Raw genomic sequence first — 19679 nt, 5'->3', positions numbered from 1 at the left:
AACCAACGGTAAACGTAAATCCCAGCTGGCACCTGCTTCTGCCACAAATTTCTTCAATATGTCCACAACAGACCTATTGCTCCATTCAACTCCACCTGAAGACGCTGCCCGATATGCGATATCTAGTTTCCTTTTCACACCCAGTATTTGCCATACCTTACTCATTAGAGTACTTGTGATATGACTTCCTCTGTCTGACTCAATTCTTTGTGGCAACCCAAACCTTGAGAACACATGGTTCACCAGCAATGTGGCTGCTGTTTGCGCACTACAATCTGGTGCAGGAATACATTCAATCCACTTCGACATCAAACATATCACACTTAAAATATAACGGTTTCCTCTGCTCGACCTTTTTAAAGGGCCTACATAGTCTATTTGCAAATCTGCCCATGGAAGAGTTAGGCCCCTTTTCATTAATGGGGCTCTATGCATTGGCGAAGCAGGTTTAAATTGGGCACATACTAGACATCCTCTAGTATATAATTCCACATCTTGGGACATATGTGGCCAGTAAGCATAATCGTTTAGTATTTCCAATGTTTTTTGTGAACCTCTGTGGCCTGCAGTTATTGCATCATGTGCATGTTGTAGCATTAGCCCTCTGAATGAAAGGGGTACCACCCACTGTATCTGTCCTGTTATGGACTCTCTAATCATGAGTCCATCCTGTAATCTAATTCGTTTTTTATTCTTTAATAGCACCCTCAACTCTTCTTTTCCCATACAATCATTTTCTGTTAAAGGGTTTTGTTCAGGATCTATCAAATGATTATAATAGATTCCCAAAATTCGATCATTCTTTTGTGCCTCAATCAAATCTTGGTCTGGTGTATTATGACCCCACTGTACCACTGGTTGATCTACATCCTTTGGTGCTTTAGAACATGTTACTGCATCAATTTGTATTTCACCCAGTAAATCATCAATAGGTAGCAATTCTCCCATCACAGCCCCAATTTTAGCCAGGTGGTCTGCCTTATAATTTCCCTCCTTATCCTCTCCGGGTTTTTTTAAATGCCCACAAATTTTTCTCCAGTATATTGTCAAATCATTCTCTGACACCAATTTGTCTATGGCTTGTATCATTTTTCCATGTTTAAGTGGCTTTTTGTTGTATGTAATCATGCCTCTCGCTTTCCAGCCAGGTAAATACTCCACAAAGCTATTTCGTGCATGGTCAGAATCAGTCACCAGGACAAGTTCATTGAATTTATTATCAACTGCAGTAGCAATTGCTTTATAAATGGCCGCCAATTCCGCCACTTGACTGCTCCTAGCTCCAATCCTCATCCCTATACTGGGGACGCATTCACATTTCAACCAGACATTTCCTATCCCTGACACTAATTGTTTATTACTGTCATTTTCAATGTGAAAAGCACAACCATCCACATAAAGAGTTGGCAAATCCTTGCATGTTTCTTCATCAAAAGCTTTGTGTGGTGATTGTTCAAATTCCTGCAAACTAGGTTCCACTTCCATTTCATTTGATACTTGTTCAGCTGCACAGTCATGTAAGTCAGCTAACCCTTGAGCAATTGGGCTCTTTTTATTTTGTCCATATCTCTCTTCTACAGGAAAACCTTGTAATGCCAGCGTCCATGAAGTGATTCTGGACTGCGCTAGATTACCTGACCTAATTCTTTTACTCTCTAAGAATTGCAAAGGTTGATGATTTGTTTCAATAATCACCTTTTCTCCCTGAACAATAGGGCGGAAATGTTGTAGTGCCCACACAGTGGTTAATAGGGCCTTTTCACATTCATTGAATTTCATTTCAACTTGGGAAAATGCTTTACTTGCATAGGCAATAGTTTTGTGATTCACATCATGTTTTTCTGATAACACTGCTGACATACAATGTTCAGAGAAACCTATTTCTATAAAGAAATCCCTGTCCTTTATGGGATATGCTAAACATGGTGCCTTTACAAGACATTCCTTTAATTTAGCCATGCCTCAGACTGCTCTTTTTCCCATATCCAGGGTGTATTCAGTTTAAGCAGTTTAGTCAATGGTTGAGTGATTTCAGCATAATTTTCAATGAACTTTCTGTTATAGCCTGTCATCCCTAATAAACTTTTTACCCCTTTCACATTTTTAGGGTACTTTAGTTTTTGTATGGCCTCTATTTTCTTCTTTTGTGGATTTAGCCCATGTTCAGTCACTTCATGGCCTAGAAAGTTCTTTCTTGCACCATTGTGCTTTTTGTAAAGATACTTTGGTGCCTGCTTTCTGCAATTGGCCAAGCACATGTCTTATTTCATCAAAATGGCTTTTCAGGCCTTTATTTTTTTATCAGGACATCATCCACATAAACTATGGTTCCTCTTTCCGCTGCATCTGGCATGGCCTTTCTCAAAAATATGCCAAATTCATTCCCACTATTGATGTACCCGAACAGAGTTCTAACCCATGCGTATTGAGTCCTGTCAAATGTAAAGGAAAATAAATCCTGTATCTCCTCTGCCAATGGCACGCACCAATATCCAGAGGTGAGATCTAATGTGGTAAACACTTTTGAACCATGTACCTGAGCTAGGCCCTGATCAATGAATGGCAGTGGCCATCTGGATACTGGTACTCTTTTATTTAACTCCCTCAAGTCTGCACATAGCTGCCATTGACCATTTGGTTTTAACACACCTAAAATAGGTGTATTGGATGTGCTATGAATGGGCCTGATGATTCCCTGAGCTTCCATTTTTTATAATCTCTGCTAATGATTCTAAACATGCCAGCGGTAGTCTATACTGGCGTACAAATACTGGACTTCTGCTACACCCTTCTGGTAGTGTGGCCACATGTAAATCAGTTAAACCTCAATCATAAGCATCTTTTGCAAATACATCCTTAAACTCCATACATATCTCCCTCAGATTGTTTCTATCCTCATCGTTGTCACACGCATCCACTAAGGAGATCTGCTCTTCTACCATTTTGGAATATTCCAGAAAATGTTCTGGTAGTGGAATCTCGGTGCTTTACTCTAACTGTGTGGCTGTGCCTTTTTGTAAAGCTGCCACTTCTAAATATTTTGGCATATCAGCTTCCACTTCAATGGGCTGATTTTTTGTTTCATTTTCATTTAAATTAAATGTTATGCAATCCTCTTGATGGCAGCACACTGTCTCATTTGAATCATAAGGGTACACAGAATGAATTTTAAATATTCCTTTGGGCTGAGAGTCCAGGTATTCTGGTAACTCACCCTTGGCATCTACATACTTTTCAGGGATATTTCCAATCACCGTGTTATTTAGATCTGCAGTATAATGTGATTTTTGTATGGCCATTCCTAATGGGGAGTTTTCCTCTAAATGAATATCTTGACAACCCTTATTATTTACCATAATTCTTACAGGCCCTTCACCAATATCTACCAATGGAATGTATTCATAATCCAGGCCTTGCTGTTTTATGGATTCATTCAGGCATACAAATGCATCAGAGTCTTTCATCTGCTGTCCATTTTTGCATTTCAGTGTTATTGCAAACTGTTTTGTAAATGCAGGAATAATAGTATCTTTCCTCATTTGTAATTCGATTGCATAAAGAACCAGTTGTGCACAATGATAAGCCCTTCTTTTGTCTTCAAATTCAGGTGCCGGCCCACCTAGGCGTGACCATATTTTTTGATTAAGGAAGTCTAACACCATACACATTCTGTGCATGATGTCATTGCCCATGTAAAAATCATTTTGTGCTCCACTCACTATCCATACATTATGGTAAATTGTTTTCTGCCCAATGCTAATTTTAAGCATGCATCTGCCTGCAATTCGGTTTTCAAAGTCTGGACTGTCCAACCCAGAAACATATTGGTTTTTAATTCTAAATTTCGGCATCTCCTCCCTCTCCATTATTTTTTGTAATAATTTCTCATTAATGAAGCTCCTCTCCTGTTCAAGCGCTAAAGTGGCTTTTATTGTTTTAAAACAGTCATTTATACCAACATGAACCCATGGTTGCTCATCTTCCATGTGTATTTCAGCAAGAGTGGTAATGTGTTTTTCTAAATCTGTTTTAGGAGCAATATTCTGTTTGAATGTTTTCTCTTTTAAATAAAAACGTAATGTGTGCTCATATATGGCAGTCTGCCAATTTTTCATTGGGTCCAAGTATATTTGTACAGGCAGTCTTTCATTGTCGCTCTGCATTTTGTCTTGACACATTAATATAACAGTGACACTAGGTATGCAACTATTCTGGAGATATACCTCCACAGCATCATTTGTTTTGGCAATGGTGTGACATTCATTTATGTTGCTGTTTTGTGATTTTAGTTTCTTAGGTCTCAATGTTTTTTTGGTTAAGGACCACAGCACTCCATTCACCCCATCTATGAGAGGAGACAATCATTTCAGGCAATCTGTCCCCATCAGAAATGGAATTTCACAAATAGATGTGATCAATACCTCTTGTTTCATTCTGTGCTTTCCTATTTTTATGTCAACCTCAGTTACACCTATGATGGGCACCTCCTCCCCATTAAAGTTATGCACTGGACCTTGATTTTCCTTCACTGTGATCTGATTCTGTGGGGGTCTCCATTCATTGATACTCTTTACCAGCTCCTTGGACATAATTGTGGCCTGTGCGCCAGTGTCAATCATAGCAAATGTTTGGCATTTTTCTTCTACAGTGATGGGTGCATAATATCTGTCCTCAACTTCCTCTAACACACATAAGAAGTGTGAATTCTTACTGATTTCAGGGCTCACCTTTCTCAGGCCTTTTTCACTTTTGGCTAAGCACATTGGTAAATGGAAAGACATTTTTCCCTCCTTTTTACCCATTTCTGCGTGAGAGACTTTATTCATTTCTCCATGTTCAGAGGTTTTTTGGAGTGTGGCCACTGTTCGCCCATCCATCTGAGTATCATCAGGGACCACATTACAACCTTCCAACTGAACATGTGTAACAACATCATTTAGTAATTTGTCATTGTTTAATTCTGTGCATTTGTGATCATTTAGGGGGTAATTCATAGAATTCAGCGCACAAGTAGCGCACGCGGCTGGCGCACAGTGTGCGCGTGCGAATCCCTGTGCCAGCCGCGTGCGCTAAAATCCATTTCCGCGCACAGCGTATTCACGGATTCCAGCCACCAAAACCAGCCGTGGCGCACAGTGGCGCAGCGACCCTGCAGCAGCGCCAGTTACGCCCCCAAGAACGCCTCTCGCGCAGGGAAAAGCCATCAATATACCCAATCCAGCGCAAAGGGCTGCGCTAACCCTGTACCAGCACAGCAAGCGGGCTACGTGTATCACTGGGGTGCGCGGGAAGTACCTCACGCGATTGGCCCCGTGCGAGCAGGGTACGCGTATTTCAGAGGTGCGCGGGAAGTTCCACACACGATTACATCATGGTACGTGTATTTCAGGGGTGCGCGGGAATTTCCACACACGAATGGGCCCGTGCGAGCAGGGTACGCGTATCTCAGGGGTGCGCGGGAAGTTCCACACACGATTCCATCAGGGTACGTGTATTTCGGGGTGCGCGTGAAGTTCTACACGCGATATCAGCAGGGTACGTGTATTTCAGGGTGCAGGGGAAGTTACACATGCGATTACAGCAGGGTACTTGTATTTCAGGGGTGCGCGGGAATTTCCACACGCGATTGGGCCCGTGCGAGCAGGGTACGCGTATCTCAGGGGTGCGCGGGAAGTTCCACACGCGATTCCATCAGGGTACGTGTATTTCGGGGCGCGGGGGAAGTTTCACACGCAAAATCAGCAGGGTACGTGTATTCCAGGGGTGCGCGGGAAGTTCCACACGCGATTCCATCAGGGTACGTGTATTACAGGGGTGCGTGGGAATTTCCACACGCGATTGGGCCCTTGCGAGCAGGGTACGCGTATTTCAGGTGTGAGCGGGAAGTTCCACACGCGATTTCATCATGGTACGTGTATTTCAGGGGTGCGCGGGAATTTCCACACGCGATTGGGCCCGTGCGAGCAGGGTACATGTATTTCAGGGGTGCGCGGGAAGTTCCACACGCGATTTCATCATGGTACGTGTATTTCAGGGGTGCGCGGGAAGTTCCACACGCGATTCCATCAGGGTACGTGTATTACAGGGGTGCGCGGGGAGCACCACACGCAATTCCATCAGGGTACGTGTATTACAGGGGTGCGCGGGGAGCACCACACGTGAATTGCACGTGTGGGTCCTCCCAGGTGTTCCCTCTACACCCTCCATGGCCCCTGCAGGTGGCTCACACCACAGGGGCCTACCCTGCACATGTCCTGCAGGCACCCCATCCACCATGGCCATGCCCCCCAGCCAACCCACATGTCAACTTGCACTACTGCCCACCAACGCATGTCCCCCTGCACCCCCAGCACCAGGGGCAGCCTCCGCCAGGCCCCCACCCATGTCTCCCAGCACCCCCACCCCCCAGCAGTGCAGGGGCACCCACCACCAGGCCCCCACCCATGTCTCCCACCACCCCCACCCCCCAGCCACCAGGGGCAGCCTCCACCAGGCCCCCACCCATGTCTCCCAGCACCCCCACCCCCAGCAGTGCAGGGGCACCCACCACCAGGCCCCCACCCATGTCTCCCACCACCCCCCAGCAGTGCAGGGGCACCCACCACCAGGCCCCCACCCATGTCTCCCAGCACCCCCACCCCCCAGCAGTGCAGGGGCACCCACCACCAGGCCCCCACCCATGTCCGACTCATGTTCCCCACCCCTCCACCCCCCAGCACTGTGGGGCACCTGCCAGCAGGCCCCCACCCATGTCCAACTCATGTCTCCCACCACCCCCACCCCCCAGCACTGTGGGGAACCTGCCAGCAAGCCCCCACCCATGTCCAACTCATGTCTCCGACCACCCCCACCCCCAGCACTGTGGGGCACCTGCCAGCAGGCCCCCACCCATGTCCCATCCATGCCCCCCTGCACCTGGGTCCCACCAATCCCCAATCATGTCCGTAATGGCCATCCTCCCCTGCCAAAAGGCCCAACCAACTATCACATCCACCCACATATCAAAGGCAATGACATGTTACACACCCAATGTAAATAATGCAAATGAACACATGTCTGTCACACACAATGGCTGCAAGCGAATGTTAAGACACCCAACATGACATGCATGAAAGCAATGAGATGATACGACACATTGAAGGATGAAAATAAAAATGTATTTAAAATCAACTTGAATGGAAATGAAATGAGAAAAACCACAAAGCAAAACAACCAAAAGAAGAATGTCCATGAAAAAAATCAAAAACACACAGCACAATCCAAAAAAATGGTGTCCAAAGTCACAGTCAGAAAAGTAATCCAAGTGTAAATGATAAACAAAAACCATTGCTCCATGGTGATGAAAAAAATCCAAAAAATAGACAAATCCATTGAAGAACTATTTACAAGATAATCCCGGGTCCATGAGCCCAACCAAATGAAACCTAACTATGACAACTAAGTAAAAACTGAACTACATACAAAAATGTGGCGCATTGTCCAATCGCAACCAAATAAAAAAAAAAAATAAAGGAAACCTAACACTAACTATATAACTATATACAAAGGCGGCGGGCAAGTCCAGCGGCTCACTCCGTGGTGTTCCGGGCCAGGGCATCATCGAACTCCTGTTCGATGTCCCGGAGGCGGTCCTGTTCCATGGCCCCGAGGGTCCGCAGGGACGACGCCGTCTCCTCCTCCAACCCCCTGCGGATTGCCTCGAGGCACTCCGCCCGCCTCAGGGCCCTCCGCATGGAGTTCTCCGCCCTGACCATTGTGAGCCGCGCCTCTTCCGCCCGCCGCCGCTGCGCACCTATCTGCTGGCCCAACCGCTGCCACACGGAAGACACTTCCCGTCCTGGGTCCTCCTGCCCTCTGGCCGATGCCTGCCCCTCCGATGTTGATGGCCCCGAGCCATGATGCCTCCCACGTTGACTCCGCTGCTGCCTCCGACGCCACTGCCTCTGCCAGCACGACGGCATCCAGGCTGATGGAATCCACCGACGCCGTCGTGCACGTGCCCTGCCTGATGATGCCGGCACATCCTCCATCTGCTGGGGTACAGTTGCTGTGGTGTCCACCCCTGCTGGACCTCTGACTCCCGACTGTGGCAGGGATGGGATCCCCACCGAGCTGGCTGCATTGGTCAGGGCAGGTCCACAGGCGGCCCTGGTGGCATCTGGGCCGGAAGACGGCAAGGAGAACGACTGGCCTATAGTCTCCACAGAGGAGGAGAGGGCCGCCAGATTGGCCGACACATGCAGGAAACCCCCGAACATGGACAATCCCAATTGGGCCACGTCGGCACGGTGCTCTTCGTGATGACGTGCGTGCTCCTCCTGGGAAGCACGCATGGCATCACGAATCACAGCCGTGCGCATCGCGACCCCAATCAGGACCTTCTCCATACGGCCAGGGGTCCCCTCGTCCGCAGGTGGAGGGGAGTCAGATGACATGGACATCCCCTCTACCTGCGGACGGGCCTGGGACGGGGCATCCCTGCTGGTGCATGGTGGTGCACCCACAGGGTCAGGGACAGCGACATGCACAGGCCCCTCCACGGTGACCTGTGCTGCCTCCTGCCCCTGCCCCTGGACTGCACCACTTGCACCAGCAGGGATGCCCCCACCAGGCCCCATGTGCGCCTCAGTGGCGGCCTCCTCCTCCTCTGTGGAAACCACCAACCTGGATGGCTCCTCACCGTCTTCCGCCATAGCAGGCCCCTGTGGGGGCTCACCCACCCCTTCCGCTGCAGCCGTGGGGGCATCCCCGCCGCCTTGCTCCACAGCGCCGTCTCCGCCCTCTTCTTCACTAGCCGCTGCGTAGAGGGAGACATAGAACACAAGCATCAGGGTACTGTACAATGGTCCCCTAGACAGGAAGCAATAGCAGATGAGTGCCACTGTCAAAGTACACTTCCATCATGTCCCTCCACAACACATCTGTCAGTCCAGGCAAAACACACACAGTGACAGTCATGGTGCATTCCATGGACATTTCCATACATGTCCAATGGACTCTCGAAACATACAATGTAATGGAACTCACATGCATCATGGGTCATGCCTATCACATGCACACACTTCACCTCAGTCACATCCATCTGGCCCCGTACACCCCAATCACAGTGGATACAAGGATGACTAGGCTGCATCAGTGAATCTGTACATTGTCACAGACATGTGTCATGCATCCATGGCATTCACAAGTCACAGACACGCAGGTCAGGCACACAGACATGGATACCATATATGTACCTGGCATCAGCACCCATCCCTCACCCCCACCCATGTCCAGGAACAGAGACTGCCATGCTCTCATGTGTACAATCTGCATAGGGCTCCCCATGTCGCATTTAAACACATGCAACAACCGTGTGGTTCACACATTACTGGTCGCACATGCATTAACATGATGTCCCTGCACACATACATGCGTACATGGCCTATGTCACACATACAGGCAAGTATCAGACAACCAGCACACTGCAACATGCCCTGTCTCACACAGCAATGCTTGGCCACTTACCGCTCAACTCCAGAAGGGTCTCCCTCTCAAGGACCTGGGCGTGGAGCGCTGGGTGTACGCGTTCCAGGACCCTCATCTGGATGGAACTCATGCGGCCCCGGCCCCCCTCCACGAGGCGCCGGGCCTTTATGGGGGTCCTGGACCTCAAGTCCTCCCAGCGCTTCTTGACCTTCTGGATGGTGCGGGTTGCCACCCCCTCCGCGTTGATGGCAACCACACAGTCGGCCCAGATCCTCTCCCGTCCTTCCTTGTTGGCGCGGGACGATCCGTAGAGGGCATCATACTGCCCCAGGACTTGCTCCACCAGGACACCAACTTCGGTGGCAGTGAAGCTGGTGCCCCTCTGGCTGGGGGTTACCACTGGTGCCAGATGTGGATGGGCCCGACATGGCAACCCCAGGGGCAGGAGTCGGTGGGCAACTGGGTCCTGGGGCTGGGCTGTGGAACGATGTTATCCGAGTCGGGAGTCTTCAGTTCCAGCAGGGGTGGACACAGCAACTGGACCCCTGCAGATGGCTGATGTGCAGGCACCAAATGGCAGGGCACGGTGGCAGCAGGCAGGCAGGCAGGCAGGCAGGCAGCAGCAGATGGCACGTGGGAGGCTGCTGGGGGCACTGGGGGGCAGTAATTCGGCCTTCTGGGCAGGAGTGTGGTCTTCCGTGTGTTTTCGCGTGGCCAGCCCCCTCTTTTGATGGTTGTTTTTGCGCTGTATAGAGCTTCCCTATTTGCTCAGATAACATTTTCACTTGGGCCTCGAGGCACTGGAACCTTTCCATCTCTCTAGAATCCTCTTTCTGTGGCTTAGGTCGATATTGGTTGTTTTCCCCCTGATTGGATCTATTCTGATACCTCTCAGGTGAGTGATTTCTATTGGGATGGTTCCTGAACTCTTGCTTCATTTGTGGAGGGGAGCGGGGTGCACCCATCCTTTGGTTGTAGTCCCCTGGTGGGGAATCATTGTACTGACGTGGAGTGTAATTCATGTTCTGTCTCATGTCCTGTCTCTCATGTTGTGGGTACTGACCCCTATGTTGATTCCCATTATCAGCAAATCGATCCACATATCGGGGTCTATCCTGATTACCATATATCATGGTGTTGGGATCAAATCTGCTCTGTGTCCCCAATGTCTGGTAGGGACCATCATTTCTTTGATATTGATTTTGTCTTTGGTTATTATTCATACCTGACATATCAGGCCGATATCCTGTCCGGGGTCTTTCCCCTAAATACCTACGGCTGATGTAGCTCTCCCTATTACTAGGATCATGTGATTGGAACATTGGTGCAGAGTGTGATGACCTTTGTTGATTAACCCTTTGTTCAGGTGCCGAATTATTTTTACCTGGACGTTGAGCAGACTCAAGGGATATTTTGGCTGACCTGATTTCCATCACTGTGGCTGAGGGTTCTTTAGATTTATGTCTAATATCTTTCATTTTATCACTTACTCTACCCTGACAATAGAGTACTTCATATAGTTTTGTGCTTTGATGTACAATCCATTCAAGGGACTTGTCACGGTCAAATTTACGGACCAATTGTGATATGATGTCTTTCTGTAGCCCATAGAAGTAGGCAGTTTTAAACTCATTGGAATTGGGGTCAAAAGATACATCAAAGCGAGAAAATGCCCTTTTTAAGTCCTGTAAAAATTGGCGAGGGGATGTATTAGGCCCAGCAGTGATTGTGTAAGCGACTTTCTTTGCCTCCTGCAATGACTGAAAAGGAGACAAATGACGCCTAATTTCTTTTTCAAACTCCACCCATGTCATATTCTGCTGTTCATTTAATCCCCTTATGATGCTGGCCGTCGGAGCATCTAAAATTAAATGAAAATATTGTCTGTACTGTTCCTTAGGTATCTGGAGTGCTTTAAAAATGTCATGCACTGCTTCTAAGTGATCCTCTATGCAGCATTCCCCTCCTTTTTTAAATGGTTTGATCAGGGCTTTAATGGATTTCATTATCTTTATGGGGCTACTTGTTGCAATACATGGAATTGCACCACTTTGTGATTCAATCCGGGTCTCAGGTGTATGGGATTGGTGGCTGCCCCCAATGGGAGTATCAAATCCCCCAAGGGCGCTGCAACCAAGTTCAGTCACCGGCCCAGTCACTGGAGCACTAGCTCTTTGGGCAGAACTAGAATTCACCTCCACTCCATTGAATGTAGTACCCTGCCGCCTCTCCTGGGACGTGAGGAATGAACATTTGTTGTTCTAAATCTTTACACTTTTTAAGGAGCCTGTGTGCTTCATTTTACAGATAGTTGTTTTCATCACTCATTTCATTTATTACCTCCTCCATGTCACACATTTGCATTTGGCATTCATTGAATTCTTTGTTTCTCTTGTCTCTTTCTTGAATCATTTTAACCATTTCTTGCTCTGCACCTTGGAGATCACTTTCTTTTTCAAAATGTTCTTTTTGTAAAATCTGCATTTCTGAAACAATCTCATTTTTATCGTGTCTAATGTGATCCACTAAGGCTTTTAAGTGTACTAATTCTTGCTCACTGTCTTCAATGTGTTTCTTGCTTTTGGACAACTGAATATCAAAATCTCTGCATTTTAATTGCATGTCTTTCTGACATCCTTCTAATTCTGTTCTTAACATCTCCTCTTTTTTACTTGCCCCATCTAAATCAGTCTTTAACCTGTTAATTAGCTGGGTATCATTTTCTTGCATTCGCCGGGACCTATTCAGAATAAACCATATTTTGGCACATAGCCGTATTAAACAGTCTTTTTCTGCTTGTTTGTCAGCTGCATTTAATAATCTCTGAAGGCAGACCTGAATTATGCTGCCTGCTGCAAAAATACTGTCTAGTTTTTCTTTCTGCACTTCACCATGAATGCGGTTGTGCCATTCTGTGGCATTGTTCGATGACCACGTCCCATGTGCAAACAACTTTGCCTCTAAATATTGACTAGCTCTGGGAATGTTGCTTCCATTTGAGACATTCTGAAATTCGTTTTTAGTGGCACACTGCTATTATGAAATGGGTTCCCTCTAATGTACAGATGGCAGTGTGAGACACGCTTTCCATGCCCGGTAGGTGCTCTATGATCACTTTCCCGGCCTGCAACGCACCATAAATATGTTGGGTATTTTGTATAGATTTGGGGCCTAGTGGTATTTTCTTACCGCCAAAATGAAAATAATTCAGTAATAATCACTCTTTGCATTCAGATTAGATTTGGTATATAGTACTATAGTATACATACATTATTTCAGCACACTGATACATTTAGTGGTATACATTATGTTGTTATGCGTCATTGGTGGTATTTCTGGTGAGCATAATTCCTTTGTTTTATATATGGCCCCAATATCCAGAACCCCTTATTTTTGCTTAGTTTGTTCGTGTGATCACTAGAGAGACCTCAGGCCTACATTTCAAAAATACCACATTTTCATTTTTAGTGTGCCACCATGGGCTGTCCTCGCTGTCTTATCTACGGCAGCAAGCTAACATGCGGTATCTATCACCAATTTATCTACGTCGGTGAACTATGTCCAGGGCCTCTCTTTCTGCTGACTCATGTACCTCCAGCAGGCTATAGCACACACAGTTAGTTACAATTGCTCATACTGAATGAAATTGTGCACACAGCTGCAGCCAAGTCCTATTTTTAGCTACCTTAAAAATGACAATTGCACTGTCTAAACATCTCCCCACATCATCAGCACTGTATTGGTAAATGCACAAAGGAAAGAAAAAATAAAACACACTACCCGTCTGCTTTCTGATATTTTTGTGTATTATAAAAGTTGCACTTAAACACGATCTCACTCTTTTTACAGAAATAAATGAAATAGCACAGTCAACATTATCTGTAACAAAATGAGAAGAGGGTGACTAGAAGTCGCAACATTAAACCTGATGATAAGACACTGGAATTATTTCTTCTCCTCTGACTGAATAGTTTCTCACACATGCACACTGCCCCCACACTCTGCAATATATAATTACCTAGTTTGTTCAGCATGTGAGATTCTTCGGTTGGTCGCCTTCTGGAAGTGGCAATACTCCCACTTAAAGCACCCTCAGCGAGAACGTGCATCTGCAGTTACTCAAGCCGGGGATTATTGTCTGGGAGTTCCCAGTCTCTGCAGCAGTGCACCGGGATCTGCTTTTTCAGTCAGGCAGCCACCAGCCAGGTCTTTCTCCGAGCTCTGTAAAATGTATTCTCCCTCTCTCCTTCCCCCAGATTCTACAAGAAAACTTGCTTACAGCCTCTAATGTGATGCTTGTCCAATAAGAATCCCTCATGTTCTATCCTCCTCCTGCACACAATAGAAATCTTTTACAGTAAGCAACTGTAACAAAACTGATTTCCTGCTATTCGAGTCTTTGCTTCCTGCAAATACTGTGGACAAAGCAGCACAGAAAAAAAAATCTGGATGCGCGTTTAAAATGACTTTCAGAGTCTGCCTCATTTTGCAGTGGAGAACACATTATTTTATTAATGAGTTAGCATGTTAGTTTTTTGTTAATGAGGTTAGTTCATTAATCCTCAAATGTGTATTCTGCAACAGAGGAATTTCAGATAAAAAAAAATATATGCTTTTAACTGTGAAAAAAAATGATTTGCATTTTATATGTAGAAATCGTTTTTGACTGCATAGCCTGTTTTCATTTACATGTCCATGTTACACTGGCAACACATGCCTTGCTGTACCACCTTATAGCAATGCACCAAACCCATGCAGTGGTGCTGCACTTCAAAAAACATGCTATACATTGATCCTGTGCAGTGGTGCTGTGCTCTGTGCCCCCAAAACACGCTAAACAATCCTACAAATCCATAGGCAAATTGGGAGGTTTGCATATATTTTGCCCCACAGAGCTCTAATAGATGAGTTTCCTGCATCAGTAACGGTCCTACAGTATTTTGGGGTTTTTGTTTTGTAATGTGTATATGTTAAAATTCCATCTGCCACTAATGTTACCCAAAAAGTTGATTGGGCGGGTGCAAATGACACCGTATGGAATCGCATGTATTGCATTTTTTGGGGAAAGTAGCAGGTTTTTTTTCATGGCTCACCCCTCTCACCGTGCTTGCAATTGTGGATACTCCCCCTGACCCAACCCCTCTTCTGACTGCACAATTGACTGTTTCATACTAGCTTGCATGACAATATTTGGTTTTCAAGGGCTATGTAAAATGTGTGCCCATTTAAATAATACTTCCACCATAGCATTTGCACTGGTGTGTTGCACACAAAACCTCGTCTGGGGCGCATGCAGGCTTTACAAGGGTGAGCACAGAACGGCTGGGACCGAAAGTGAGGCATAGGTACATATAGAATTTTGCCTAGGCTACTACATTCTAGGAACATACGAGGACGCTGATAATGAGCACAGGTGTCCAGGTAGCTGTCATTTGCCCATCCGCTCCACCGAAGCACTGGTACTCATTTCATTAGCATTAAAAAAATGAAAAGATGAGCCAATCTGCAGTGATTAGAACCTCCCACGGGAAAGGACATGCACAGAGCTGAGCCACAGGTGCATTATACACTGAGTTACCTGACCACCCGGCCATGACATCAAGCAGCATACACATTTATTGACATCTAACACAGGTGTAAAATAAAACCGTAATAGACAGTAAAAAGCTATATATTTCCCAGGACTTTTTAAATCTTTCCCTGATTATGTACCGATTTACTCAAGTTGGTGTCCAGCCAAGAAGACAGTATGTCTCTTTACACGTGTACCCAACAATATGCCTCCGTTTTGTATGACAAACATCACCATTTATGTTATCTAAAGTCACTGTTGAAAGCTAAATAAGTGTGCACACATTTCTGTATCATACATTTAAAAAATAAAACAGCTGTATGACGATCAGAAACCACTGCAGACTTGTGAGTGCAGCAGATTACAACAAGCCTGAAGCCTGTCATGTGGCATCGTTTCTCGGGGTGGCCTCAATTTACCCAAAATGTGGGACGAGAGGATAGACTGCATAATGCACAAACAAAAATGACATACACTTGGACGCCCGCACCATTAGCGAAACCATGCAAAACACACACAAAACAGCATGTATTCAGAGTGCACGTGCACACGTAGGAGCTAGTTCATTCAGAGAATGTACGTTTGCACACACTTGCCCCAGATCACCCAATTCAAGTAAATGCCTGTATTCATCTATAATCGGAATGCACAGGGGACACACACATACAAATACAGACCTCTGAAGTTTGAAGGGGAGAAGTTCTTACCGAAATAGGCGAGGGGGGTTATTTCACGATACATGTCCTTCACTCGTGGATCCAGAACCCCACAGGCCCACCATGCAAGGCGCCATGCCATCCCCGCATTCCTCCTCTCGCCCGGAACCCCAGAAACTCCATGGCAGCAGTGGGAACCACTTTTCCGGCGAAGGGTGTAATGGGGTACGCACCGGTCAGGAAGAAGGTGATGCTGCTGAACACAATGGGGTCGAACGGCAGCGCATCTTTGCAGGACCAAAGGCAGTGCCTGCGGCAGGCGAATGGGACGGCTCATACAAGGAGGCAATCCGTCGCATCGTGAAGTGGTTCACCAATAAGGAAAACGTGATGCTGCACAGACTGAGGTTCTACACCCGCAAGCAAGAAGGCAATGAGCCAGTAGACGACTACATCACCAGGATGAGGGAACTTGCATCTCTATGCGTTTTCAGCAACAACGCGGAAGAAGTCATCTGCGACATGCTGGTAGTTCCACCGAATTCCAGGAAGGTGCAGGATAAATTCATTCAGGAAAAGGAAGTGGACCTCGACAAGGCCATCCAAATTGCCAGAGCAGAAGAGGAGACCTCCAGCAGGCGCAAAGAAGTCGGGAGTCCATCGCCCGTACCCGAACTAACCACGCTGCAGTGGAGAGGGCGCAAAGAAAGACAGTCGCGCGACAGCCCCGGAGACAAAGGTCCCAGGCAAAGAGATGCACCAAAGTGCTACAGATGCGCCAGCACCAAGCACATGGCGAATGATCCCATCCTCGTCGCCAATTATATGGTGGCCTGAAGAAAGACAGGACACAGGCTGTGTTGAACCACAGTGTTTATTTGGACACCTTCAGTAACTCACTCAACTGGGGATGGGCAGAGTCAAGGGGCAGGAGCACAACAGTACTCACTCAGGTATGCAGTCTCTTTCATGCAGTTACTTCACTGCAAGCTGTGTGTGTCAGGGATGCACACATCACACATCAAAGCACCCAGGTGGCTGCCCTTAGCCATGGCATTACGCTCTGGGAGCAGCTAAGCTCCAGATTCAGGAGGAGCGCTTGGGCGGTGCATTCACAACCTTGCCCGCCGGATTGTGAGCTTTGCACGTTCCTCCGCGCTTCTCACTCCGAGATCTCGCGAGATCACCTTCCCGCGATCTTGCAATGGGAAGTCCCCACACAGTTGCTTGCACACAAGCCTGGACCCTTAGAGCAGCTTGTGAGCTCCTATTGGCATACGAGCAAGGCCACTCACAGCAAATGCCAAGGGCTCACTCAAGTGTGCGGCTGGCTGCAGGTTTTGCAAGCAGAGATGCACGCAACATGCACCAATTAAAATTACCTTTTCCAGCAAATTTGCTGCTGTTAGCACGTGTACTATAGCAAAAGGGTGGGGCAGGGAGGCCCAAAATGAAAGTTGAAATGGAGCAGGCCAAGTTCATGAACAAGGCAGGGGTGGATGAAAAATGAACTTGCCATGGAGGAAAGGAGCATGTTTGTTCCACAATTTTATTAATAAAAATAAGATTCTTTAAATGATGTATGAAGCTGTCAGTGCATAGAAAAAGTAAATAATACTGTATGAGCAGAACATAATTGAAAGGACTTCACCAAGCTCCCCTCCGGAGACTGTCCTTTCTGCAGATCGGCTTTTCTGTGATGCGACATGCAGCCCATGGAGAGGACTTAAAAAAATTAAATCTGAAAGCCACACCCTTGCACAATGTATACATTGGGAGGGTTGTTGTTACAAATACTGGCAAAAGGCAGGGATTGGCTAGGTAGAGGTAGAGACAGCATAATTCCCCACCCACTGGCAGCCGGAGACCTTGGCCGACAGAATCCACCTAAACATTGTCAGTTTCACTGAGGGCCGATTAACTCAGCCCGTGACACTTCCAGGGTTAAAGAAGGCTTATTTAAAAATGACTGTTAAATAAATAATTATTTTACTAGAAAACCTTGACTATGTTATTTGGATACTGGTATGTGTGGATTTTGATTCTACAGCTCTACAGCTCACATTTATCCCTCTTGAGATAAGTCTGGCTGCTCAGTCACATTACCAACTTGTGTAGTACCGACCTTTACCAATAGGTGGGTTACCTAATACCAAGAGGACAAGACTGGTGTAGTCTCCCACAGGGTTACTGCATACAATATTGCCTAACACCCATCACTGACAGGAATAACGAAAAACTAAGAGTGCCTGTCCACTCTCTCCACTTTGCAACGACTGCGGTATCCACGTTGCTGCTTTGCAAGTTTTTGTCCAAGGCGAGCGCATTATGAGGTATGATGATGTGTTAATGCTTATTTCTGCTTCAGTGGTTTTTGAGATTAAGGCTTCGGTTGGAGCTTTGGTAATCCTTGAAATCCATGCCGTTTGTAATGTGTCTCTCCTCAATCATTCACACTGTTTTAGTTACTACTGAATTAAAAATAATGATTCTGGATTGGGTTTAGGCTATACCAACTTTGTTACTACTTGTTTAGCATACTGTAATTCTCAATATTATATTTGTGTCTCTTTATTGAAATATGCACTATGGATTGCATATCCTTCAGGTGTTGGCTCATCCATAATGGACGATGGTGTGCTAACCCGCCACACATTTTCGATGGGCCAAGGGAGTTCTCCTGTACCTGGTTTAACAGTCAAAGTGGACTATGGTTCCCTCTGAGAACTCTACTACCTCAGCGTTCATGTCCAAAGGATCATGCAAGGCAGGGCGCATTGTGTTTCTCATGCCTACATGGCCCATTGGGGATGCAGGCTGGGGTACTTTAGGCCTACATGTGTGTGTACATTTATACAGGTTTGGGGCATACATCTGGAGCATCGCCGGCTACACCGTGAAGGTTCAGGAACCAGCTCTCTGTGCTTCCTGGTTCCTGTTCGTGCTCCATAGTAGCCTGAGAACTGTCATGGGAGCCTGAGGTGGATGTCATGATGCCTACCCCCAGGCATCCGGACCAAGCCCATCAGCCCGGGAGCAGGCATCTAGACATTTAGTAAAACCTCAGCAGCCCCGGCTAGGGGCTATCTGGTTTCAGTCCTGGCACCTTAGGTGCCAGGCTCATAGTAGAAATCAGTCCTGGCGCCTAAGGCGCCAGGTTCATAGTCATTACTTACCTCAGGCAGACCATGCTGCAAATGACTCCAATCCAACATGAAGCCTGAAAGGGACTATTTTTCTACAGGTACTATTTTTTACTCGGGTGTGGTTCTAGGGACTTCTTACCTGGGATTACTTTTGAGGCTATTTAAACCACGCCCGACCAGCAACACACCCTTCGCGTTATTCTGCATCCAGCAACGTAACGCTCACCGTGCCTGTAGCCTGCATCCAGTCTTCTGCCACGCCCGCCTCGAATCCAGAGCTCCTAAAACAAAGAGGAAAGAAAGGGACAAGGTTAGGAAACAAACTTATTTTTATTCCACACCTGATTCTGGATCCATCTCGTCTCCGGACCTGTAAAGAACATAATTTCTGCACGCGCCGCACCTCCAGCTGCAGCGCCGTGCCATACTCACCAGTCTTCACAGCATCCTTCGGGTCGGCGCTGCCTCTATCATTTCTTCGCCGAACTTCGGCACCTAGGAGACAAAAGAAAACCACAAGGTGAGCCGAGGGAACCAACAAATATAATTCTTACCGCCATAGCCTTACCTGATTTACCACCGGAGGCATCCTTTTGTGATTCTCCATATTTTCACGTGCCGCATCTGTAAAGAGAGACAAAACAACACGTTTTCCACGTGCAACATTTACCGGACAGCGCCGGGTAATACAGACTCTTACCTAAGCACCACCAGCTGCCACAAGAGGATCTTTTCACGAGCCAGCTGCAAGACAAGAAAGGAAGGGGGGAACAAGAGTGAACATCGGACATATTGAACTCTATGAACTTAATACTTACTGGTCCTCACCAGGAACCT

This window comes from Ambystoma mexicanum, chromosome 4q (genome assembly GCF_040938575.1).
Source record: "Ambystoma mexicanum isolate Mex_15411 chromosome 4q, UKY_AmexF1_1, whole genome shotgun sequence".
Classification (NCBI taxonomy): Eukaryota; Metazoa; Chordata; class Amphibia; order Caudata; family Ambystomatidae; genus Ambystoma; species Ambystoma mexicanum.
This window is presented reverse-complemented; position numbering follows the sequence as displayed.